The following is a 26,953-nucleotide window of genomic DNA, read 5'->3' as shown; positions in this document are numbered from 1 at the left end:
GATCATGCCACTGCACTCTAGCCTGGGTGACACAACGAGATTCTGTCTCAAAAAAAAAAAAAAAAAAAATGAAACGAGCATGGTGGCATGCATCTGTAGTCCCAGCTACTTGGGAGGCAAAGGTGGGAGGATTGCTTGAGCCCAAAAGTTTGAGCCTGTAATGAGCTGTGATCACACCACTGCACTCCAGCCTGGGTACAGAGTGAAACCCTACATCTCAAAAAATAAATATTAAATGCTGACTTTTTCTAATTTTCTAGATGAACACGTTAACTAAATAATGTAGCCTACCTATATCCCCAACAAAGAGTTTTCCTATGGGCCCCAGGTATATGTGCATACCTATTTTGTAAATGACTTGTTTGGCCATCACATTGTAACTTACTATTCAATTTGTGTCACTGCAGCTATATTACTGAAAAGAGAAAAGGAATTTTAGCTCTCTGAACTGACCTCCACCTAACCAAGTCATCAGGTTAACTGATGTTCTCCATTTCAAAAAATATTTGTGGTCAGATTAGGTGTGAATCATATTTAAAGGAAGACTGTTGGTCCTATATCAAAGATTAGAGAATGAATGTTCATTTTACAGTTTTAAGTTAAAATGTTTAAGGTCAGTGTTTACCATTGCTCATGATTCCCTGATTTAACTGACCTTTTCAGTTAACTAGCCACTAGCCATAATTACATTGACTGTAGGGGCTTCTTTTGTGCCACACCAGTGTTGGAATTGTGTTGATTTACTTGTGGAGTTGGAACTACAGATTCTCTCAGCAGCCTACTTACTTATCTGGTTGTCTCAACTTGTAGCTGAATTATTATACAAAGTTTTCAAACTTTCTGTTTTGAAATGGTCATTTACTCAAAACCGTGGCTTCCTCCTTGCTACCTCACAGGGTTGTTGTGAGAGTATTCCTCAGCAGTAGTTCAGACTCTCATTACTTCTTGCTTATAATTGTAGCATGCTTTTAATGGGATTCCCTGCCTCCAGTACCTCTCTGGCTTGTTGGTTAACACAAACATTATTGCCAGATTAAACATCCTGAAATATAATGTCTAATCAGAACAAAAGCCATTTATAACAATAAAAACTACATTAAAAATTACTTATGTCCTGGGCTTAGATGTGGTCTCTGCAATCAGATGTTCATTAAACAAATTATTTAAAAAAATACATACGTACACACACACACGAATTCTGAATTGTGATATGTGCCAAAAGAAAAAATACGGGGTGATGTGAGAGCTCAATGAGGATCAAATATAGATTGGCAGGAGGGTGATGAGGAAAGAATTCTTTGAGAAAGTTAGATTTAAACTCTCTGAAGAAGCTGTGCTTAGTTTAGGAAAGTGCTAGGCAAAGAGTGTTCCAGGAAGAAGGAATAGCATGTGTGAAGGCTCTGCTCTGCTTCTGAAATTGTGGGAGCTTATTGAGTATGGCATAGAGTGAATAGTGCCTGATGAGGCCGGAGGTAGGCTGGGATGAGATCTTTTCACATCTTGCACTCTATACTAAGAAGTTGAGGTTTTATTCTGAGTGACTGGGAAGCCATTAAAGGGTTTAGGGAAGGGGAGTGTTGTGAATCAGTTATGTATTTTACAGATTCTACTCTGACTACAGAATGGATGAGACCAGAATGGGAGTTAGAGCAAAAGAAGTGAGGAAACCAGTTAGAATTCCTTTTTAAGTAGTAGGTCAGAGAGAAAGGATGATAATTTTAACTAGAGTCATGACAGTAAACAAGGTAACACATGAAGTGATTATGTCATAGACTATTACCATTATCCTGTGGAGAAAGTATGAGCAGAATAAGATTTAGAATAAACTTATCCAAGCCCATCTAATAAAGGGTGGTGTGAGGAAGTGAAACAATGGGTGTTTAAGGACATTTGGTCCTTGTCTCTAAAATAAAACCCAAACTCTGTTGAAGATTTTTCAGCCTACTCTTATTATCTTTATCCTCTCCCAAACTCTTAGTCACCTATGCTATAACCATACCGAACTATTGCAGTGAGTATCATGAACATGCTCTGTACCCTGATGCCACTGATGATTGTTTACTATGGCTGGAATACTCTTACTCCCCCACACACTTAACAAAACCCTACTCATTGTTGCCGGGCGCGGTGACTCAAGCCTGTAATCCCAGCACTTTGGGAGGCCGAGACGGGCGGATCACGAGGTCAGGAGATCAAGACCATCCTGGCTAACACGGTGAAACCCTGTCTCTACTAAAAAAATACAAAAAACTAGCCAGGCGAGGTGGCGGCGCCTGTAGTCCCAGCTACTCTGGAGGCTGAGGCAGGAGAATGGCGTAAACCCGGGAGGCGGAGCTTGCAGTGAGCTGAGATCCGGCCACTACACTCCCGCCTGGGCCACAGAGCGAGACTCCGTCTCAAAAAAAAAAAAAAAACAAAACAAAACCCTACTCATTGTTTAGGATCCAGATCAAATATGAATGAAGCCTTCCAAATTTGCCTCCAGATTGATACTGCCCATTTATCTTCTTTTAACCATAGTAGTTCTTATTAATATCACATTATAGTATATTATTCAGTAGATTTCTACATAATTGATTATGTGCCAGGTACTATGTGTAGACATTATGGACATACCCACATATAAAAATAGACACAATTGCCACATTTGTGGAATCTACATTCTAACACAGACCTTGAAGGAAATCTGGATACAAATATGTAACTAAATGTTAATAAGAGGTATGAAGGGATAGTAAAGGGTGCCTGCAGGTTTCTGAAACCCTAATAAGGCCCTTGAGATCAAAATTATTTTCATAATCCTACTAAGATACTATTTGCCTTTTCATTTTCGTTCTTGTGAGTATATAGTAGTAATAGGATTTATGATATTGCAACAAATTGAATACAGAAGGTGGGAGAATCCAGATATCTTTTGTTAAGGCAGACATTAAAGAAATTGGCAAAAAAAAAAAATTAAAAACAGCCACTTTGGGGCCAGACACGGTGGCTCACACCTAGCTCACACCTGTAATCCCAGCACTCTGGGAGTCCGAGGTGGACAGATCACTTGAGGTCAGGAGTTCAAGACCAGCCTGGCCAACATGATGAAACCCTGTCTCTACCAAAAATACGGTAGCCAGGTATGGTGGCACCGCCTGTAATCGCTCCCTGTAATCGGAAGGCTCAGAGGCAGGAGAATCGCTTAAATTCAGGAGGTGGAGGTTGGTGTGAGCTGAGATCGTGCCATTGCACTCCAGCCTGGGTGACAAGAGCAAGACTGTGTCTCAAAATAAATAAATAAATAAAAATGAATAAGCCACTTTGCCTTCTCATTGTTTTTTGATGTTTTGGAAAATGTGGTTATTTTTTTCATTAAAAAATAGATCACTTTTGTTAATTAGTTTTCTTGTCATTTTAAAGTGAATTTTAAACATTTCTTGGTTATAATTTTTAATGTGGTAAATACTGATAGCAATAAACTACATAGATAAAAGCTTTCTAGGATCCTCCATAATTTTTAAGAATATAAAAGGGCCAAGTGTGGTGGCTAACACCTGTAATCCCAACACTTTGGGAGGCCAATGCAGGAAGATCCAACACAGCAAGACCCTATCTCTACAAAAGACTTAAAAATTAGCCAGGCATGATGGTGTGTGCCTGTAGTCCTGGTTACTTGGGAGGCTGAGGTGAGAGAACCACTTGAGCCCGGCCCAGAGTTTGAGATTGTGGGGAGCTATGGTCATGCACTGCATTCCTGCCTGGGCTACAGAGTGAGACCCTCTCTCAAAAAAAAAAAAAAATTATGTTTATACACACACATGCGCGCGCGCACACACACACACAGAGATTGTGAAACCAAAATGAGAATCCCTCTAATGGGGATCTTATTTAAATTGGGGGCTTCTAGAGAAGTGAAAGATATGTCTCTGTGAAACACTTATGTTCCAAAAATTAGAAGTGTGGTTTTCTCCATATTTCCAAAAACTACAATTCTTTTTATATAATGAGTTTGTTGGTTGTATCTGATTTTTTTTAAAAAAATTTTAATTTAAAAATTTTTTAATTTTTAGAAATATGGAGTGCTTCATGAATTTACATGTCATCCTTAGGCAAGGGCCATGCTAATCTTCTCTGTATTATTCCAATTTTAGTATATGTGCTGCTGAAGCAAGCACCAAATTTTGTTATCAAAGTCTACTGTAGATGCCCGTTCTTTCTTTAATTTGTGGTTTGGTTGAAACCTTTGTTGGAAATACCGTCTTATTTCTGATTGCTGTAGGAAATAGATCTTGATTCAAATTCCTCTTTGGTATGAAGCTGGGAAGATGACTTATCCTGCTAAACCTTATCATTATTTATCTGTAACATGGAATACATTTTATCTTACTGTGGTGTAATGATTTAATGAACTAATGTATGTGACCTGATTAATAAGTGACCAGAACGGAGACAATCCATAAAATGGTAATTCTTTTTATTTTATATACACAGCACATATATACTGGGGTTAGTTTCAGTTAGTGAGCAGAGAGGTCTGTGGATAAATCAGGATATAACAATCGTTATTCAAGGACGTATTCACCATTCAAACAGTTCATCAGAAGGCAGAAAGCCAGAATGATCTACTGTATGGTTATTCATCTTTAGAAAAAGGAACAGAAAAGTTGGGCTTAGAATATTTTAAATAAGTAGCTCTATGTTACAGTGTAGATGATTTAGGGATGGGGTAGAGTTTTATGTGTCTGGCACTGCAAAAGTGCCTCACATTTACTAAATGAGTAATATTAATTAACTAGAGATTCTTGAAAACACATTTTTAGAAGCCTTGAAAAAGATGTATGCTACAGATTAAAGGCCAAGCCTGAGAAAGCTTACACGGCTAACTGGAAAAATAAATAAAAGTACCATAGAGGAAAAAGAAAATTGCCCTGTAGGGAGAACATGTGGTGTCATATGGTGTGACTAAATAGGATCCAGTAAGATAAGACAAGGTAGAGCATCTTGGGAGTGATTCTATGTTCCAAGGTTGAAAAATATTAACTACATTAAAGATAGTAAGCCAGTGAAAGAATCCTCAAGATCCCAGTGCAGAATGTTTGCCAAGAGATAAGAAGATCAACTGACTGCTTTGTTATTCATAGCAGAAAGCCATAGGAAAATTATCCTTTTGATACTCTTTTTTTTGAAGAAGATAGGTCTTTTTTTTTTTTTTGAGATGGAGTTTTGCTCTTGTTTCCTAGCTGGAGAGCAGTGGTGCAATCTCGGCTCACTGCAGCCTCCGCCTCCTGGGTTCAAGCAATTCTCCTGCCTCAGCCTCCTGAGTAGCTGGGATTACAGGCATGCACCACCATGCCCGGCTAATTTTGTATTTTTAGTAGAGACAGGGTTTCTCCATGTTGGGCAGGTTGGTCTTGAACTCCTGACCTCAGGTGATCCACCCGCCTCTGACTCCCAAAGTGCTGGGATTACAAGCATGAGTCACTGCGCCCGGCCAAAGATAGGTCCTTTTTTAAGACAGATACTTAGGGCCGGGTGCTGTGGCTTATGCCTGTAATCCCAGCACTTTGGGAGGCCGAGGCAGGTAGATCACCTAAGGTCTGGAGTTCGAGACCAGCCTAACCAACATGGTGAAACCCAGTCTCTACTAAAAATACAAAAATTAGCTGGGCATGGTGACATGCGCCTATAGTCCCAACTACTCGGGCAACTGAGACGGGAGAATTGCTTGAACCCCTGGGAGGCAGAGGTTGCAGTGAGCCGAGATCATACCTCTGCCCTCCAGCCTGGGCGACAGAACAAGACTCCATCTCAAAAAAAAAAAAAAAAAAAAAAAAGATACTTTGATAAAGAAATAATAGTTACTTCTCATTTGAGATCTCAAAGTTGGCTAAAGCGACTCACAGGTTTGGACCTATAACTTGCTTTCATTTTAAATATTAGGTTGGTACAAAAGTAATTTTGGTTTTTGCCGCCCAATAGAGAGGATTGTAGGCATTTTTTTTTTTCTTTGTGTAACAACCGTAAAGCATTGCAGGAATTATATGTAGAATAATAGGCATACTTTGTTTTATTATGTTTCATTTTATTGTACTGTAGAGATAATGTGCTTTTTGTTTGTTTTTAACCAATTGAAGATTGGTGGCAACCCCACGTCAAGGAAGTCTGTTAGCACCATTTTTCCAACAGCACATGCTCACTTTGTGTCTCTGTGTCACCTTTTAGTAATTCTTGAAATATTTCAAATTTTATACGTTTTGGTGTTCTGTGATCTTCCATGATACTATTGTAATTGTTTTGGGGTGCCACAAACCACACCCATGTAAGGCAGTGAACTTAATCAGTAAATGTTGTGTGTGTTCTCACTGCTCCACTGACTGGCTGTTTCCCCAACTCTTCTCCAGCCTCCCTACGCCCTGAGACACAACAATGTTGAAGTTAGGCCAATTAATAACCCTACAATGGCCTCTAAGTATTCAAGTGGAACCAAGAGTCACATGTCTCTTGAAATCAAAAGTTAGAAATGATTAAGCTTAGTGAAGAAGGCATGTCAAAAAGCTATGCCTTTTGTGCCAAACAGCCAGGTTGTAAATGTAAAGGCAGAGTTTTGCAAGGAAACTACAAGTGCTACTCTAGTGAATACATGAACGATAAGAAAGCAAAACATGCTCACACCTGTAATCCAGCACTTTAAGAGGCCAAGGTGGGAGGATCACTTGAAGCTAGGAGTTCGAGACCAGCCTGGCCATCATAGTGAGACCTCGTCTCTGTTAATTTAAAAAAAGCAAGCAAGCAGAACAGCCTAATTGCTGATATGGAGAAAGTTTTAGTGATCTGGATAGAAGATCAAACCAGCCACAACATTCCCTTAAGTCAATGACTGGCTTTAAAGCTTCAAAGGACAGGCTGACTCTATTATTAGAGGCTAATGCAGCTGGTGACTTTTAAGTTGAAGCCAGTGCTCATTTATCATTCCAAAAATCCTAGGGCCCTTTGGAATTCTGCAAAATTTACTCTGTTTGTGTTCTGTAAGTGGAACAATGAAGCCTGGATGACAGCACATTCTTTTACAGCATGATTTACTGATTATTTTAAGCCCACTGTTGAGACCCACTGCTCAGAAGAAAAAAAGATCCCTTCCAACATATTACTACTCATTGACAATGTACCTGGTCACCCAGGTACACTCTGATGATGTACAAGGAAGATTAATGTTCTCTTTTGTTTTCTATGTGTGTGTGCTTTTTTTGTTTTGAGACAGGGTCTCACTCTGTTGCCCAGGCTGGTGTGCAGTGGTGTGATCATAGCTGTCTGCACCCTTGAACCCCTGAGCTCTAGCAGTCCTCCTGCCTCAGCTTCCTGAGTAGGTGGGACTACAGGCACACACCACAATGCTCAGCTAATTTTTTTTTTTTTTTTTTTTTAGATAGAGACGGGGTCTGACTGTGTTTCCCAGGCTAGTTTCACAAACTCCTGGTCTCAAATGATCCTCTTGCCTTAGTAATGTTTTTCCCAACCACTAATACAACATTCATTCTGTATCCCATGGATCAAGTAATAATTTTGACTTTCAGTTCTTCTTATTTAAGAAGTATCTTTCATTAGGCTATAGCCACCATAGATAGTTATTCCTCTGATGCATCTGGGTAACATTAATTGAAAACCTTCTGCAAATTATTCACCTTTCTAGATGCCATTAAGAATGTTTGTGATTCACGAGAGGAGGTCCAAATAGCACCATTAATAGGAGTTTGGAAGACATTGATTCCAATGCTTGTGGATGACTTTGAGGGGTTCAAAACTTCAGTGGAGGAAGGAATTGCAGGTGTGGTAGAAATAGCAAAGTAACTAGAATTAGAAGTGGAGCCTAGAGATGTGACCGAATTGCTACAATGTCATGGTGAAACTTGAACAAATGAGAAGTTGCTTCTTACAGATGAACAAAGAAAGTGATTTTTTGAGATGGGATTTACTCCTGCTGAAGATGCTGTGAACACTGATAAAATGACAGCAAAATATATAGAATTTTACATAAAATTAGTTGATGAAGCACTAGCACAGTTGAGAGGACTGACTCCAATTGAAAGTAGTTCTACTGTGGTTCAGATGCTATCAGACCATATTGCCTGGTTCAGATAAATCTTTTGTGAAAAGAAGTCAATCCGCACAGCAGACTTCATTGTTGTCTTGTTTTGAGAAATTGCCGGTCAGGCGTGGTGGCTCACGCCTGTAATCCCAGCACTTTGGGAGGCCAAGGCAGGCAGATCACCTGAGGTCAGGAGTTCAACACCAGCCTGACCAACCTGGTGAAACCCCATCTCTACTAAAAATACAAAAATTAGCCAGGCGTGGCAGGCACCTGTAATCCCAGCTACTCGGGAGGCAGAGGCAGGAGAATTGCTTGAACCCAGGAGGCAGAGATTGCAGTGAGCCAAAATTGTGCAGCTGCACTTCCAGCCTGGGAGACAGAGCGAGACTCTCATCTTAAAAAAAAAAAAGAAAGAAATTGCCACAGTCACCCTAACCTTTAGCAACCACTGACTTGATCAGGCAGCAGCCATCGACACAGGCAAGACCCTCCACCAACACAAAGATGATGACTCACTGAAGGCCCAGGTAATTGTTAGTGGTTTTTAACACTGTTTTAAAATGAAGATATGTACTTTCTTTTTTTAGAATAATGCTATTGGACATTACTAGACTACATTATAGTCTACACTTTTTTGTTAATTTAAAAATTGTGGGCCGGATGCAGTGGCTCACATCTGTAATCCCAGCACTTTGGGAGGCTGAGGGAGGCAGATCACAAGGTCAAGAGATCAAGACCATCCTGGCTAACATGGTGAAGCCCCATCTCTACTAAGAATACAAATATTAGCTGGGTGTGGTGGCGCATGCCTGTAGTAGCAGCTACTCGGGAGGCTGAGACAACAGAGCAAGTCCCTGTCTCAAAAAAAAAAAAAAAAAAAAAATTTTTTTTTGGCCAGGCGTGGTATTTCATGCCTGTAATCCTGGCTCTTTGGGAGGCCGAGGCAGGCGGATCACTTGAGGTCAAGAGTTTGAGACTAGCCTGACCAACATGGTGAAACCGCGTCTCTACTAAAAATACAAAAAAATTAGTTGGACTTACTGGCGCATGCCTGTAATCCCAGCTGCTCGGGATGCTAAGGCAGGAGAATCACTTGAACCCGGGAGGCGGAGGTTACAGTGAGCTGAGATCGCACCACTGCACTCCAACCTGGGCGACAGAGCAAGACTCCATCTCAAAGGGGAAAAAAATGGATATGTATGGTTTTACGTATTTCTGGGGTATGTGTGATATTTTGATATAGGTATACAGTGCGTGATGCTGAAGTCAAGGTGATTGGGATACCCGTCACCTTAAACATTTATCTTTGTGCTGGGGACATTGCAGTTCTTCTTTTCTAGCTATTTTGAAATATACAATAAATTGTTAACTATGATGTCCCTACTATATCAAATACTAGAACTTATTCCTTCTATCCAATTGTATGTTTGTACCCATTAACCAACTTCCCTTTATCCCCTTCTCCCTCCTTTTCTTCCCAGACTCTGATAACCACTACACTACTATTTACCTCCTTGAGATCTTTTATGTATTTTGGATACAGATCCTAATTAAATCCATGACTTGCAGCTATTTTCTTGCATTCTGTAGGTTTTTTTCCACTTTCTTGAGAATATTCATTGCACAAAAGGTTTTAATTTTATTGAAGTACAATTTGTCATTTTTGTTGTTGCTGTTGCTCATACTTTTGGTGTCATATCTAAGAATCTACTGCTAAATCCAGGGTCATTAAGATTTACCCCTATGTTTTCTTCTAGGAGTTTTATTATTTTAGCTCCTATGTCATGTATTCATTTTGAGGGCTTTTGAAACATGGTGTGAGGTAGAGGTGGACTTTTCTAGCTACAAATTGTCCTCTGAGCATTGCTTTTGCTGTATTCCATCAGTTTTGATATGTGTTTTTTGTTTTCATTTGTCTAAAAGTATTTTCTAATTTCTCTTGTGATTTCTTTTTTGATCTTGTATCTATTCAAGAGGGATATTGTGTATAATTTTTTTTGTACAATCTTTCATATTAGTGTAAAGGTGATGCGTCATAAAGTGAGTTGGAAATTATTTACTCCTTTTCTTTTTCATGGAAGACATTTTATATAGGTAGTCTTGTATCTTCTTTAAATATTTGATAGAACTTGCCACTAGAGATTTATTTTTAGAAAGGTTTTTAACTATGAGTTTAATTTCCTTAATAGTTACAAGATCATTCAGATTATCTGTTTTATCTTGTGAGAGTTGTTTTTCTTTGGTTTTTGAGGAATTGGTTCATTTTTTCCTAACATTTTGAATTTATGTAGAGTTTTTCATAGTAGTAATCTTTAAATGTCTGTGTGTAGGGGAGTCTGTATTTCATTCTTTTTTTATTACTGATATTGTTAATTTGTGTCTTCCCTTTTTGTTTGTCAGTTTTGCTAGAGATTTATACATTGTATTGGTCTATTCAACAAACAAGCTTTTGTTTTCATCATTTTTTTTCTGTTTTCAATCTCATGAATTTCTGCTTTTTATTTTTGTGTTGCTTTCTTTGGGTTTATTTTTTGTTCTTCATGTTTCTTAAGATAGATTTGCAACTGTTTTTCTTTGCTGATATAACAGTATCAATTTAAGAGCAGGGCTTGGTGGCACATGCCTGTAATTCCAGCTATTTGGGAGGCTGAGGTGGTAGCATCATTTGAGCCTAGGAGTTTGAAACTAGACTGTGCAACATGCAAGACCCCCCCATCTCTTAAAAAAACCGAAAAAAAAATTAATGGCATAAGCTTAATGATATTAGTTCGCTGTAGCACTACTGTAGTTGCATCCCACAGATTTAGTATGTTGTATTTTCATTCAGTTGAATATTGAACTAGCCTTGTGATCCTGGAATTAACCTTAGTGTCCTGTTTATTATGCCTTTTATAATTGCTGGATTCAATATGCTAATATTTTGCTAATGATTATGAGGAATGTTAGTATGTAGTTTGGGGCTTCCATTTGACCCAAAGATTATTTAGAAATGTGCTGTTTAATTTCCAAGGGTTTAGAGATTTTCCTATTAGCTTTCTATTTCTAGTTTAATTCTATTATGGTCAGAGAACAAACGTTTGTGTTTTTTTTAAGCTTGTGAAAGTTTGTCTTATGACTCAGAAGAATATGGTCTGTTTTGGTGAGTGTTCCATGTGCATTTGACAAGAACATGTATTCAGCTGTTAAGTAGAATGTTATATAAATATCAATCAGATCAGGTGAGTTGATGATGTTCATTTCTTCTATATTACTAATTTTCTGTCTGCTAGTTCTATTAAAGGAGTGCTGAAGTCATCAAATATAATTAAGAATTTGTTTTCCTATTTGTAATGTTCTGTAAGTTTTTATTTCATATTCTTTGAAGCTCCATTATTAGGTGCATATACATTAGTTATGCTTTGTATTATGTGAATTATATTTGAAGTGAATTACTTGTAGATTACATATAGTTGGGTCATTTTTAAAATTCATTCTAACAATCTTGTCTTTTAATTTGTATCTATAGACTATTTACATTTAATGTAATTTGGGTATGTTTAGATTTGGGTTTACCAGTTTAGTAATTTGTTTTCTGTTAGCTGCTTCTGTTTTCCATTACTCTGTCTTTCATGCATTCTTTTAGATTGTTTGAACAATTTTTAGCCATTCTGTTTTAATTTACCTATTGTGGCTTAAAAATTCTTAACTCTCCATATAGTTTTAGTGATCAATCCAGAGATTACATTATAAAAACTTAACATTTTCACCACCTGCTTTAAAATAAATTCATCTATTTTAAGTGGATTATGGTCCACTTAAAGAAATGTTAAAACTACATGAGTCTCTTTATCCAGTCTTCTCCTTTTCTCTTATTGTTAGCTGTATGTTACATTTCCATTAATTGAAAGCTTCATTGGGCAGTGCTGCTGTTCTTACTTTCAACCATTAAACATATTAAAGGAAACTAAGAGGAGAGGGTTAGTGTATTTCTGTCTGCATGTTTACCATTTTCCTTACTCCTCAACCTACTCTTCCTGGTTTCCTTCTGGTATCATTTCCCTTCTGTGTGAGGAATTTCTTTTAGCAATTCTTTTAGAACAGGTCTGCTGGTAGCAAATTCTCTTAGTTCCCATTTATCTGAAAATATCTTTGTTTTATGATCATTCTGAAAGATACTTTAACTGGATATAGAATTTTAGCTTGACAGTTTTCTTCTCTTTCAGCACTTTAAAATGTGTAACTTCCTTCTGGCTTTCATGGTTTCTGCTGAAAAACCTGTTGTCATTTAAAGTGGTGTTCCCCTATATTTTATGGATTGTTTTTCTCTGTTTTCAAGATAATTTCTAGGCTGGGCGCAGTGGCTCACACCTGTAATCCCAGCACTTTGGAAGGCCGAGGCGGGTGGATCACCTGAGGTCGGGAGTTCGAGATCAGCCTGGCCAACATGGTGTAATCCTGTCTGTACTGAAAGTACAAAACTTAGCCAGGCATGGTCACAGGCACCTGTAATCCCAGCTTCTGGGGAGGCTGAGGCAGGAAAATTGCTTGAGCCCGGAGGCAGAGGTTGCAGTGAGCTGAGATAACTTTTGCACTCCAGCCTGGGTGACAGAGTACGATGCTATCTCAAAAAATAATAGTAATTTTTTGTGTTTCATTGTCACCACTTTATGATATGCGAGAGTGTGAAATTCTATGTATTTATCCATTTTGTGATTCACTGACCTGTTTGAATCTGTAGTTTTATGTCGTTTGTCAGATTTGGGAAGGCTTTTGATATTATTTCTTCAGATATTTTTTATCATCCTATTATTTGCTTTTAGAAGTTCACTGAGACAGATGTGAGATCTTTTTGTTACTTTCCCATAGATCCCTGATGTATTACTCTATTCTTGAATTGCTATAAAGAAATGCCTGAGACTAGGTAATTTATAAAGAAAAGAGTGGTTCACTTGGCTCATGGTTCTGCAGACTGTATAGGAAACATAGCAGATTCTGCTTCTGTGGAGGCCCCAGGAAACTTAAAATCATGGTGAAAAGTGTAAAGGGGAAGCAGGCATATCTCTCATGGCTGGAGCAGAAGCAAGAGATGGGGAGGATACCACATACTTTTAAATGACCAGATCTTATAAAAACTCACTATCACAATGACAGCACTAAGGGGGATGGTGTTAAGCCATGAGAAACCACTTCCACGATCCAATTATCTCCCACCAGGCCCCACCTCCAATATCGGGGATTACATTTGAACATGAGATTTGGGCGGGGACCTAGATTCAAACCGTATCACCTTGGTTCTGTTCATTTTATTTTAATCCCCACAGCTACATCAAGTGGAGACCCTGGTTCTTTCCCCGCTCTCAGAATGTTGGCTCTTTTGAAGATGCTATTGTTGCTGCTGCCACCATAGGGTTACTTGAGGGTTAGGGTGAGAAAAGTGAAGGGAAAAAACTGAGACACTATCTTTGAATGTTATTTCTTTTTTTTTCTTTGAGCTAGAACTGGCGAGCTTCCCCCAGAGCTCTCTCTACCCCAGTGCCCCCTTCTGGGATGGCTGAGAGATACTAGAATTTCTTTTAAAAAATAAACTTTTTTTACTTTTTTTCTTTGCCTTTTTTTTTTTTTTTTTTTTTACTTTTTTTCTTTTAAAAAGTGAACTTTTTTTTAGGCCAGTCGCAGTGGCTCATGCCTGTGATCCCAGCACTTTGGGAGGCCAAGGTGGGCAGATCACAAGGTCAGGAGATCGAGGCCATCCTGGCTAACATGGTGAAACCCCGTCTGTACTGAAAATACAAAAATTAGCTGGGCATGGTGGCACGTGCCTGTAATCCCAGCTACCCAGGAGGCTAAGGCAGGAGAATCGCTTGAACCAGGGAGTTGGAGGTTGCAGTGAGTCGAGATCATGCCACTGCACTGCAGCCTGGCGACAGAGCAAGACTCCGTCTCAAAAAAAAAAGTAAACTCACTGATGGTTTTGTAATGATTCAGATTCTTGTCCTCTATCCCAATCTGTCTACTGCTATTTACTTCCAGCGTTCTCGATTAGCTGCTCTGTGTGTTCTCTCCAAGTTTTATAGTTGGACTACATCTTTGAAGTGTGTTCCCACCCCCCATAATGTGTGACTACTAATATATCTGCCCAATTTGTTTGTTTTTTTTTTCCCCCTTGTTTTTAGTTTTATTCTTGACTTCCTAGGGGTTGCTCCTGTCTTTCCATAGCTTAATGTCAAGCTAAAGATGTGTCAGAGGTTTTGTTTAAATATTTCAAGGCCAGTAAGGTTTCTGTTCTTTGTGTGTCTGTCTGTGTATCAGGGAGCATATTCAAACTTCAGGCCACCATGTTGCCTGACCTGGCTTTTGTTTTCCTTCAGGCTCCTCTGTGTCTCCTGTGTGCATGAACATGCAGAGGCTCAGTCAGTCAAGGATGTGTGCAGTTGTGGGCCCTGTCCAGACTTTGTAGCACATACTTGCAGTGTCCATTCAACCAGTGGCATGTAGAAAGTGCATGAAGCCCCCAAATTGCAGTGGAGGTTATCACTTAAATTCACAGTACTCCAAATCTATTGACAACACCTTCACACGCACAGTCTCTAGCTGAACACATAGCAACAGAGGGAGAGATTGGCCAGTCATCAGAAGGGATGGCAGCAGCCTCAAGCAAGAATGCCACAGATGGCTGGGCATGGTGGCTCACACCTCTTATTTCAACACTTTCAGAGTCCAAGGTGGGTGGATCACCTGAGGTCGGGAGTTCGAGACCAGCCTGGCCAACATGAGGAAACCCTGTCTGTACTAAAGATACAAAAATTAGCCAGGCATGGTGGCGCATGCCTGTAATCCCAGCTACCTGGGAGGCTGAGACAGGAGAATCGCTGGAACCTGGGAGGCGGAGGTTGCAGTTAGCTGAGATCGTACCATTGCACTCCAGCCTGGTCGACAAGAGCAGAACTCCATCTCCAAAAAAAAAGAAAGAAAAAGCCACAGACTGTGATGTTCTTACTCAGATTCAGCCTTTGGCTGAATTCCAGAGCACTGAAATGGTTGTTTTGACGGTTTTGTTCAGCTTTATAGTTGCTTTTGGGGGAGAGGATTTATCAACGTACTCATTTCATCATGCCAGAAGTAGTAGTGTTGATACGATATTTTATATATATCTTAGAATTTTGAAGATACTGTTCTCTTATTTTCTAGTATACAACAATCTGATTCTTGTTTTTTATTCCTTAGAATTTTATTAGTACTTTCTTGTTTCCTTTTGAGTTTAATTTACCAAGATTTGTTTAATTTTGTATCTCTCCAAGCACCCAGGCTGGAGTGCAGTAGTACAATCATGGCTCCCTGCAGCCTCCACTTCCTGGGCTCAAGTGATTCTCCCTCTTTGGCCTCCTGAATAGCTGGGACTACAGACACATGCCACCATACCTGGCTAATTTTTTTTTTTTTTTTGGTAGAGGTGAAGTCTCGCTATGTTGCCCAGGTTGGTCTCAAGCTCCTGAGCGCAAGCAGTCCTCCCGCCTCAACCTCCCAAAGTGCTGGGCTTATAGGCCTAAGCCACCATGCCCAGCTCTTATTCTTTCTTTGTTGAAAAAGGAACTTTGGTTCTGAAGACTTGTTTGCCTTTTGGCTCAAGGAGAAATTCTTAAATTTTATTTGTTATTTCTTCTTTTTTTTTAATTCTCATAAAATTTCTCTTAGATGTATGTAGGATAATTTAATCTGTATTCTGTGATATTAACTTTACTCTCATAATTTTAGCTTTCATTTTACTTCATATTTTTTATTTCTTTTTTACTTTTTGTTAAAGCACCATTTGGATTTTAGCTTTGTCCATTTTGCTAGTTAACTCCTCTTATAGGTTTATTTCAACAAAGATTTTAAATTTCAAGCTTGTTCTATGCAATTTATTTATTTTGAGATGGAGTTTCACTCTTGTTGCCCAGGCTAGAGTGCAGTGGTGCAATCTCGGCTCACTGCAGCCTCCGCCTTCCAGGTTCAAATGATTCTCCTGCTTCAGCCTCCCAAGTAGCTGGGACTACAGGCATGTGCCACCATGACTGGCTAATTTTGTACTTTTAGTAGAGACAGGATTCACCATGCTGGTCAGGCTAGTCTCGAACTCGTGACCTCAAGTGATCCACCCTCCGCAGCCTCCCAAAGTGCTAGGATTACAGGCATGAGCCACCGTGCCTGACCTCTGTGCAATTTATTATTTTTGTTTTGTTTAATGAGTGCAGCTCATCCATAATAGGACTAGATACAATATAATTTTCTGTGCTCTTCAGTATATTAGCCAGTAGCTGCATGTGGCTGGGAATATGGCCTATGAGACAGAGAAACTAAATTTTATATTTTATTTAATGTTAGTTTCTATAAAATTAAATAGCCATACATGTCTAATGACTACTAGATTGGACAGCACAGCTCTGCAATTTAAGAATCCTTATACTTTTTTGGCTTCAAAATAATTCTGATGCCTTAGTTTATCTCCTCACTCAATTGCATGTCTGTTTTTTATGCTCTTGGTTTTTTTTAGGTGTCTAAAGGTTAATAAAGGTTAAAAATTACCAATATTGAAAGTTAGAGTAGGTTTCCTCAATACCTAAGTGAGTTTCTTCTGGAGAAAGTTAATATTGAGTATAAAAATCCATTAATTTCTAGTTCTACTAAGTGAGCCTAGGCAGTCCTTGCTTTAGAGAATATAAGTACTTCTTCTCAATTTGTGTATGTGTGTAGCCTGTGTCCCTGTGGTTGCCAGAATTTACTATAATTCTGTCTCTGGCCATAGTGTCCAGACAGAAATCCCTGTAAACTGATTACCCTTTTCCACCAGGTTTAGACCAGTTACAAATATTTGGGGGCAAAGACTGAGTTACTCTTTTATTTTTATTTTTTTGTATGTGAGACAGAGTCTCGCTCTGTCCCTCAGGCTGGAGTAGTGGCACAATCTTGGCTCGCTGCAAGCTCCGCTTCCAGGGTTCACGCCATTCTCCCGCGTCAGCCTTCCGAGTACCTGGGACTACAGGCGTGTGTCACCGCGCCCACCAATTTTTTTTTTTTTTCTGGTATTTTTAGTAGAGACGAGATTTCACCATGTTAGCCAGGATAGTCTTGATCTCCTGACCTTGTGATCTGCCCACCTCAGCCTCTCAAAGTGTTGGAATTACAGGCATGAGCCACCGCGCCCGGCCAGACTGAGTTACTCTTGAACATGTGATTTGCATGTAAACCAAATTTGTTAAAAGTCTTTTTTTTTTTTTTTAAGTAAGAAAAGGCAGTGGTTTTGATTTGTGATGTCTCTTGTTAAGAGAAGTAAAAGAAAAAAAATTATCGAAGAAAAGTGAGCCAGAATTACTGTCTAGGGAGCGATAGTCATATAGGTTCACAATGAAGCTTAGAAATGCTCTTTGTGGTTCTGTTTCCTCTTTTGCTTTAGTGTTCAGGAAACCAAAAACTGACAGTAGACTAGTTGGAAGATAAACTAAGGCTTTTTTTTTTTTTTCTGGTTAACCTGTCTTAAGGGCTATATAACTAGAGACTTGGAAGAAAAGAGAGCTACCTGCAAAGACTTGAAGTACTAAGATTACCTAGAACCTGAATGCCCTGTGTTACTCTGCAGGTAGGGCATTTTACTGTTATGAAAAGATAAGAACTATTGTAAATAGTCTAAACTAATAATAATGAGTTAAGTATGGAATTGGCGTTTTTCCTTTAAAGTTTTAGCATTTAATTTTGAAATGTTTTAAAAATATTTTTGAAATCTGTCTCTATTTTTGAATTTCTCTTTTAAAAGTCAATCTAGTCTCTTTTCCTTTCTCTGCCATCGTGGTGGGTTCTTGCCTCCACTTCTCGCCATGTCTTCTCACAAGACTTTCAGGATTAAGCGATTCCTGGCCAAGAAACAAAAGCAAAATCGTCCCATTCCCCAGTGGATTTGGATGAAAACTGGAAATAAAATAAGGTACAACTCCAAAAGGAGACATTGGAGAAGAACGAAGCTGGGTCTATAAGGAATTGCACATGAGATGGCACATATATTTGTGCTGTCTGAAGGTCACGATCACATTACCATATCAAACTGAAAATGTCACCACTCTCTGGAGAGTTCGACGTATTTTCCTCTCTGAATCTATTATGAATGCGTTGGTTGGCTGGGTTCAGTAATAAATATGTGAGGCCTTTCATTTCAAAAAAAAAAAAGTCTAAAATAAGTGTGTATATTTTACATGTAAGGAATTATTAGCTTCATTTTTTCATAAAAATAATCAGAGTAAGACTTTCAACAGATGTCACAATAGCTGAAGTTCTCCATCACTATCATATGTTTCCCCTGTGACAGGTTTGTAATTTCTGTTAGGGAATGTCATCTAAGTGCTCTGCACCTTGTATTTTCTCCTGCACTCTCATGACAAGAAAAAAGCCTTTGATTATTTCTCTTTTCTCTCTATTCACATGTTCACCACTACCTTCCATGTTCAGATGTGATTTACATGCAATGATGATTACTCTTTCATTCCCTTCCCCCTTGTCCTCTTTTATCCTCTTTCTTTCTTTTCTTTTTTGGTTGACCCTGTTTAAATGGGATCTATCAAATATACCAAGTTTCAATGAAATGTTACTTCCTTGTGTTAAAAGTCATGACTTTCTCTTTTATTTATATATGAAAGTTACTTCCTTGTGTTAAAAGTCATGACTTTCTCTTTTATTTATATACTTAATAACTTTATTATGTATACTTGAATTTTGTTTTAGTGCAGAATCATTTTGTAATCTTTCCGAAGGTATTTTAAAGTGGCAGTTAATTCCAACATTTGTAATACCAACAATGCAGATAACTTAGTTGAATGACAACAGCATGAATAGCCTTGATTAAGTTGTACATGTGCAGACAACTACTGTGTATATCATCCCTGCCATCTGGACAACAATGATTTTTTTTTTCTTTTTTCTTTCTTTTTTTGTTTGAGACAGAGTCTCACTCTGCTGCCCAGACTGGGGTGCAGTGGCATGATTTCAGCTCACTGCAACCTCTGTCTTCCAGGTATAAGCGATTCTCATGCCTCAGCCTCCTAAGTAACTGGAATTACAGGCGCCTGCCACCATGCCTGACTAATTTTTGTATTTTTAATAGAGAGAGGATTTTGCCATGTTGGCCAGGTAGGTCTCGAACTCCTGACCTCAAGTGATCTGCCTGCCTTGGCCTCCCAAAGTGACGGGATTGCAGGCGTGAGTCACCGCGCCTAGCCAGAAAACAGTGATTTTTTAAGATGTCCTAAATTGTATGGTAGAATCTGAATTCAAAGATGTTAAGAACAGGATGGGAGGAAGGTGTCTCTTAGAACATGTGAAAGAGGGCCGGGCGCGGTGGCTCAAGCCTGTAATCCCAGCACTTTGGGAGGCCGAGACGGGTGGATCACGAGGTGAGGAGATCGAGACCATCCTGGCTAACACGGTGAAACCCCGTCTCTACTAAAAAATACAAAAAACTAGCCGGGCGAGGTGGTGGGCACCTGTAGTCCCAGCTACTCGGGAGGCTGAGGCAGGAGAATGACGTAAACCCGGGAGGCGGAGCTTGCAGTGAGCTGAGATCTGGCCACTGCACTCCAGCCTGGGCGACCGAGCGAGACTCCGTCTGAAAAAAAAAAAACATGTGAAAGACATGTTATTTCTGTCAACTTCCAAACTTTTATCTTCAGCCACATCTTTTACTTGATTCCAGATTTGTATATCCAGCTCCTGTTTTACATTTCCACTCTGATTGTTTAATCCACCTCCCAGGATATTTAAAATATAATTTTTTAATTCTGCATCCTATGCCTTGTCCTCTCAACTTCAATGATCCTTCTTCATTCTTTTTGATTTTTGGCTCTTACATCCTTTGACTTAGGTTATAAACTGTAGAGTCAAGGATGACTCCCTTTTATGATACCTCACATCTGTTTACCAGCAAATCCTACTGACTGTACCTTTATAATATATTTAGCATCTGACACATCTTACCATCTCTTCCACTATCAGGCTGATAAAAGCCACCATCGTCTTTCACTTGGCCATCATTTCCCATCTAGTTTCTTGGCATTTACACTAGTATAGCCAAGTATAGCAGTCGGAGTAATACTTTAAAAATATAATTGATCATATTGTTTCCTTTTTTTCAAAAGTAACTTCATTGAGATTGAGTTCACCTACCATAAAAATCACTCATATAAAGTGTACAGTGCAGAAGTTTTAGTGTATTCAGTGTGCACAACAACCATTACCAAATTTAATTTTAGAATGTTTTCATTAGCCCTAAAAGAAACCCCACACCCATAGCCTTTCTCCCCCAATCCTTATATTCCCCCCATTTCTAAACAATCTAATTTCTGTCTCTGTGGATTTTTCTATTCTGGACCATTTTATATACATGGAATCATACACTGTGTGGTCTTTAGTGACTGCTTCTTTTACTTAGTGTGATGTTTCCAAGGTTTGGTCATGTTATAGAATGTATCAGCATTTTGTTTCTTTTTATTACCAAATAAAATTCCACTGAATGGATATGCGACATTTAATTTATTCATCAGCTGATGAGTGTTTGGACTGTTTTAACTTTTTGGCTATTGTGAATAATGCTGTTATGAACATTCACGAGTTGTTGTGTCTTCTCCTGTTGTGGACTACTGTTTCTCTAACAGAATGTATTAATTTTCTTTTGTATAAAAGCCACTCCAAAGCATAGTGCTTAAAACAACCACTGCTAGGGTCAGTGAGCATGCTCTATTCTGCGCTGTGCTAACTTTGGCTGTGCTCATTCGTGTCTGTGACCAGTGGTGGTTTTAGGTAGATGGCTAGTCTAGGACGGTCTTGAGCGTACAACTTGGTTCTAGTAGACTAGTCCAGGCGTGTTCTCATAGAAAGGCACAGGTGAGAGAGTGAGCAAGTTCAATTGTACAAGAGGACAAGACTTGCATACTTGCATTTTAAGACTCTCTTTGGGTCATGTTTGCTAATACTGCATTGCAAGATGTCACAAGAACAAGGAGAAGCCCAGGGTCAGAGTGGAAAGGGGATTGCAGCGTTACGGGTAAAAGATGTGCCTACAAAGAAGCCATTAATTGGGGGTCATTAATGCGATGTCTGTTGCACATACCAATTGTGCTTCTACTTTGGTGCTTTTTGCATTTATTTCCCTTCTGTTTGAACTAGTTTTCTCTTACATACCTACGTGCTGAACTTGTTTCACTTCCTTCCTAACTCTGTTCATGTATCATCTTATCAATGAGACCTTCAAGTTTTACCATACTACAAAATGAATAGCCACCCACCCCCATCCTGCTCACAATCTCTATTTTTCTCTGTAACTTTTTATGACCATCTGACATATTCTTTTTTTTTTTTTTAGTGCTTATCTTCCCTCAACTGGAATGTATACTGTATGAGGTTAGGGACGTGAATTACACTGTCTTCATTGCCTAGAACCCTGGCATTCATTAAATGTTTGTTGACTGAAGAAATGAATCTACATTGATCCACTTTTACCTAAATTTGAATTATCTAAAAGTTCTAACCTGCCTTCATGCCACGGCATGTATAAAGTGTCAGCTTCTCTTGATTAGAGTACCTAATGATGGAATATTTCTTCTACTTCTTATGCAGACATAGGCCATGCAATATATGAGCAATTCTACCACTTACTTAGCTGTCTGACTTGGGCCAAGTTTTTTTTAACCTCCCTGTTTCCTCATCTGTAAAATAGGGGTAATAATAATCCCAGCTTCATGGAACCTGGCACAAGGTAGGCACTGTATAAGGTTGGTACAATGTGATTGCATAATATTTTTTATCACCTACTTATTATTGGAGTATATGACACAGGGAAAATGGAATTGAAAGCTGGAACAATCTTGTATTATGGAGAAGTTGCAAAATCTTTGAAAACTATTTTTTTCAGAAGGGACAAATCACATAAAACAAATGAAATAGGTGATTTTTTTTTTTTTATTGAGTGTTTCATAACGTTATATCCTTAAAACACTCTCTTATAAAGTGCTTTCTGAAAAATACTGTTCTTTATTTCAGGGTTTACTAAAAAGTACATAAAACTAGCAAGCATACATCTTAACTCTCTGAGAGTCTTATAAGTACCATCCTAGATGCATGGAGAGAAGATAATTCATTACTTACACTAGGTCATGCCTTAGGTCATTAAGACTTCAGTCTGTCATGGAACCCCAGTTGAGAAAGAACAAAAATATAACATCTTGACTAAAGTGGCTACTGCTCTCTGATCTTAACTATTATTTCTCTAGCCTCAGGTGAGCCTTCTTGAATGTGATTTCATCAGTCTCCTCTAAGCTTACCCAGAATACAGAATTTTTAATATTTTTTATAGCCAGCACTTATAAACTACCTGCTTCATGCTAGGTAGTATACTTAGGTGCTAGGAGTAAAACTGATCAAGGGGGGTAGGTTCCAAATTCACAGAGCTCACAGTCCTAACAGGCTGTCATGCGTCAGTTTGTTTGTTTGTGGCAATGTTTCCCACAGACTTTTAATTTTGGAATGATAGGATGTGGTGCTATGGAATGGTGTCCCAGGGTTTTGGACAACTGAGAGTAACTTGGGAAAGCAGGCTACAGTGAGAGAAAGTTATGACCAGGAGTTGTACCAAAATGCAGGAAACATGATATGTATGTTGTTATGGTGCATAAAAATATTTACAGTTAAAAGTCCTGAACCTGTACTGCATCTGTTGTTTCACATATTTCCCTTCAATTTAAATCCTGCTCCAAATTCTGAAATTCAGTTCAGTTCTGTGTGACAGAAATTTGATCTGTTTCATTGAAAACCCATTTGAATAGTAATTGTGAGCAATTGTTGAATTTGTAAATGTTAAGTAAATTTAGTGAATGACTTTGTGGACAGTTTGATGTTATAGACAGTTATTCATGATACTGTTTCCACTCCTCTCCCCTGCCATTCCTGAAACTTTAGGGTTTAATCTGCTCTTAATTAGCCAGAAAAAAAAATGTTTGATCCTCTTACTCAGTTTTAGATTATTTTAGATGATTTCTAAGTTAAACTCTTAAGTTAGAATAGTTTCTGCTTATTGATTTCATGAATATCACTTCTCTATTTCTGTTTCTCACCTTCTACCAGGCCAAAGGAATTGTGGAACTATGATCAACAAACTCCTAAATCATCAGCCTTTTCCTTAAACCTTGAAAGGGTTCTATCTATGTAGACACTTGTCTGGCTCCTGATTACAGTTTTACTATTCTCAAGTGAAACTGTTTCATCACAACCCACATAATTCAGGGTCAAGATACTATTATGAAATGACTGTAAAAATTACTAATACCTTTGACTCTCTAATTCTTCTGTTTTCATTATATGGGCCTGACAAAATGCCCACTACCTGCTTGCACTTAGGCAGTTGAATGTAGTGTTTTAAATGTATACCAGAGTCCTCAACAGGGCATCATCAATGTCTGGCAGTGCAGCTGCTTCTTCACTTTCCGAATTAAGAATGCATTTGCTGGCTCGGCACAGTGACTCACGTGTGTAATCCCAGCACTTTGGGAGGCCAAGGTGGGTGGATCCCTTGAGGCCAGGAGTTCAAGACCAGGCTGGCCAACATGGTGAAACCCCGTTTCTGCCAAAAATACAAAAATTAGCTGGGTGTGGTGGCACATGCCTGTAATTCCAGCTACTTGGGAGACTGAGGCAGGAGAATCATTTGAGCCCGGGAAGCACGAGTCTGCAGTGAGCCAAGATCGCACCACTACACTCTGACCTGGACAACAGAATGAAACCAAAAAAAAAAAAAAAAATGCATTTCCTCCACTCATTGCAAACCTCTCACAGCTCCCACTCCTATCTGTGGAATTCACTTCAAACTTTTACTCAGAAATTAAATGCAGCTCTTGTCATCTTTTCACCACCAATTCTACAGACTTGTCTACATTGGTCCTCTTGTTCTGTCTTCCTTTCATTTGTTATCAAAGACCACTCCTGACAGTGATTTCTCTACTTGTGACTCAGATTTCATCTTTTCTGCATCTCTGTCTTCCGTATCATTTTTCTCCCCTCTGTTGAATTCCCTTCAGCCACAAACATGCTCTATTATCTCCTAGCCCCACTACATCTATAAATGTCTGTAAATAGGAATAACCAAGTACGTACAGATATACAATTCCTACCTTTCCTAATGTCTTCTATCCACTATTATATGTTCCTATTCTTATCTAATAAATTTTCTTCACTTAATATTTTTTCCTTCTACCTCAGTGTCTCTTTCTTTTCAGCCATTTTTGGTTTCTCTTGTAAATGTTTATGACACCCAGAGCTGAGCCTTCTTAGCCTATACTCCCTTCTAGGTCTGCCTCCCAGTATGCTAGTGACACCCAAATATATCTTCAACCTCATCTCTCCACCAGGGTTCTACACTTGCATAGCCAGCTGCCTTCTTGATTATTTAGTCAGCCTCTCCTGTTGGTGACATAATACTTGATTTCTCTCCCTCATGGCATCACTGTCCACCCGTTGCACACATCAAAATTTCAGAATCAGCCTTAATTCTTAGTTTTTTCTCACTCCTCCTCCATGTCTAATCCAGTAGCCCTATCTCCACTGTTTTCCACCTTGGTCTAAGCAATCATCTCTTGCTTAACTATGATTGCTTAACACAACCATAGTCTCAACTAGTCTTCCTTCCTGCATTCATTCTTGGTCCGCCGTAATCCGTTCTCCACTAAAGTGATAATTAGAGGTACTAGAATATATACTGCTCTAGAGTTACATTGTCTAGAATTAAATCCTGACTCTATCATTTACTAGCTGAGTGGCCTTTAGCAGTATATTTAACACTTGTGCCACAATATGCTTATCTATAAAATGGGATGGTATATTTATCTATTCCCTGATTGCTGTAAAGGAATACCTGAGGCTGGGTAATTTATAAAGAAAAGAGATTTAATTGGCTCACAGTTTCACTGGCTGTACAGGAAGCATAATGCTGACATCTGCTCAGCTTCTGGGGAGGCCTCAGGAAACTTACAGTCATGACGGAAGGCAAAGCAGGAGCAGGTGCATCTTACATGGCAGGAGCAAGGAGTAGGGGAAGGTGTTAAACACTTTTAAACAATCAGATCTTTTGAGAACTCACTTATCAAAAGGACAGCATCAAGAAGATGGTGCTAAACCATTCATGAAGAATCCACCCCCATGATCTAGTCACCTCCCACCAGGCCCTACCTCCAACGTTGGGGATTACAGTTTGACATGAGATTGGATGAGGACACAGATCCAAACCATATCAGAAGTAAATTGTTAGTAATTAAAATATAAATCAGATTATGTCACAGGTACCTGTTTTTGAAACTTTAGATTCTCATTGGTTTTAGAATAAAAATAAAACTCTATTTTCCATGGCTTTCAGGACCCTTCACAACCTGGCATCTTGCCTAACTTTTCTGATATCCATCTTGTTTCTACTCTCCCCTTGCTTACCAGATAGCCACAATCACTATCTTTAACTTTCTAGTTGGAAACATGGCTTTTTGTGGGGTGTATTTCCTATTATTTTTTATTGTTTTTGGACCAACTTATTCACGTCAGTTTTGTGTTTGTTTTGTTATATGTAAAAATAGTGCCTTAAAAAATCAATTAATTTTTTTTTAACCTGGTGAATCATTTGTTTTATCTTTATAAATGCTGGGACGAGAGGCCTACTCTTTTTTTCCAATTTTGTGAGAGATTGGTAAAATTCCTAGGAGTTTAATTGATAGGTCAAAAGATAGAAGTGTTTTCAGATGGATGATTCCTATTGAAGTAAATTTTTTGAGAACTTAACATGTCCAAAAAGGTTTTCATTTGCCCTCATTGCTTGCCTGGATGTAAAATTCCAGATTCATAGTCATTTTTGCCCAGATAGTGAAGACATTATTCCACTATCTTTTAAAAAATAACAGTTTTATTGAGACATAATTCATATATCATACTATGTGCAATTTAGTGGTTTTTAATATATTCACAGAGTTGTATAGCCATCACCGCAGTCCATTGTAGAATATTATCACTCAAAAACGAAACCCCTGGATTTATTAGCAGTCATTCTCTGTTCCCACCAATTCACCTACCCCCCAACTTTAAGTCAACAAGTAATCTACTTTCCGTCTTCATTGTCTTTTAATGTTGCTGATGAAAAATCTGATGCCGAATTAATTCTAGTTATAGGAAGCTTTTAGAGTTTTCTGTTTTGAATTTCTGGAATTTAATTATGTAAACTAGGATTTATGTAGATATTAGTCTTTTAACTCATCTGCCTTAGCCTCGCTGAGCCCTTTTACTCAGACCATTGGTGTTTTAACTCCAACTATTTTTAGCATCGTCTTTATTTCTTCTATTTTCTTCATTTAGAACTGTTATTAAATGTGTTTGGAACTTCCCAAGTGTATTCTTTATATCTCTTCAACTTTTTACTTGTATCACCCATTTCTTTCTCTCTCTCTTGCTCTCTCTTTTTTAACCTCTCTACCTTCTGGTACATTTCTTTGTATTACATATCACTACTATGATCTTTATCAATACTACTTCTGTTATTTACCCCTTCTCAAATGTTTTCTTAATAATAATATTTCAGTTTTCTCCTTGTCTGTTTATTCTGTTTGTTCATTGTGATCTTTTTCTTTCCTCCCGTTAGATATTCATAATGTCTCGTGATTCTTGTTTTTGAATAAGGACTAAATTGTTAGAAGAACTTTGCAGTTATATAGGTCTAGGATTCTTTTCTAAATAGGAAATGACTACAAGTGTTGTGTATTCACTGACTGGCTTTCCTCCAGGGTGCAGGGATTTTAAGAGGCAGACTTAAGGCCACCCCAGTTACCAAAGTAAGGACAGCTTTAGTATGTTTATTTCTGGAAGGAG

General features: G+C 38.6%; 1 protein-coding gene, 1 non-coding gene and 1 pseudogene across 6 annotated transcripts in view; 2 read left to right on the top strand and 1 right to left on the bottom strand.

The window, feature by feature from the left end:
• Positions 1–26,953, top strand: part of BRAF (B-Raf proto-oncogene, serine/threonine kinase) — a 197,072-nt gene that overhangs the window by 38,559 nt on the left and 131,560 nt on the right. The gene's annotated exons all lie outside the window — the stretch shown is intronic.
• LOC111521563 lies at positions 4,051–4,157 on the bottom strand. Its single transcript, XR_002724992.1, has one exon. It is a non-coding gene; the product is annotated as a U6 spliceosomal RNA (small nuclear RNA).
• On the top strand, positions 17,850–18,241 carry LOC111521524 (annotated as a pseudogene). The gene has a single exon (XR_002724974.1). The product of XR_002724974.1 is annotated as a 60S ribosomal protein L39 pseudogene (transcript).

The sequence above is a fragment of the Piliocolobus tephrosceles genome, chromosome 8 (assembly GCF_002776525.5).
Source record: "Piliocolobus tephrosceles isolate RC106 chromosome 8, ASM277652v3, whole genome shotgun sequence".
Classification (NCBI taxonomy): domain Eukaryota; kingdom Metazoa; phylum Chordata; class Mammalia; order Primates; family Cercopithecidae; genus Piliocolobus; species Piliocolobus tephrosceles.
The sequence above is the reverse complement of the archived record's forward strand: the minus strand, read 5'-3'. Positions and strand labels throughout refer to the sequence as shown.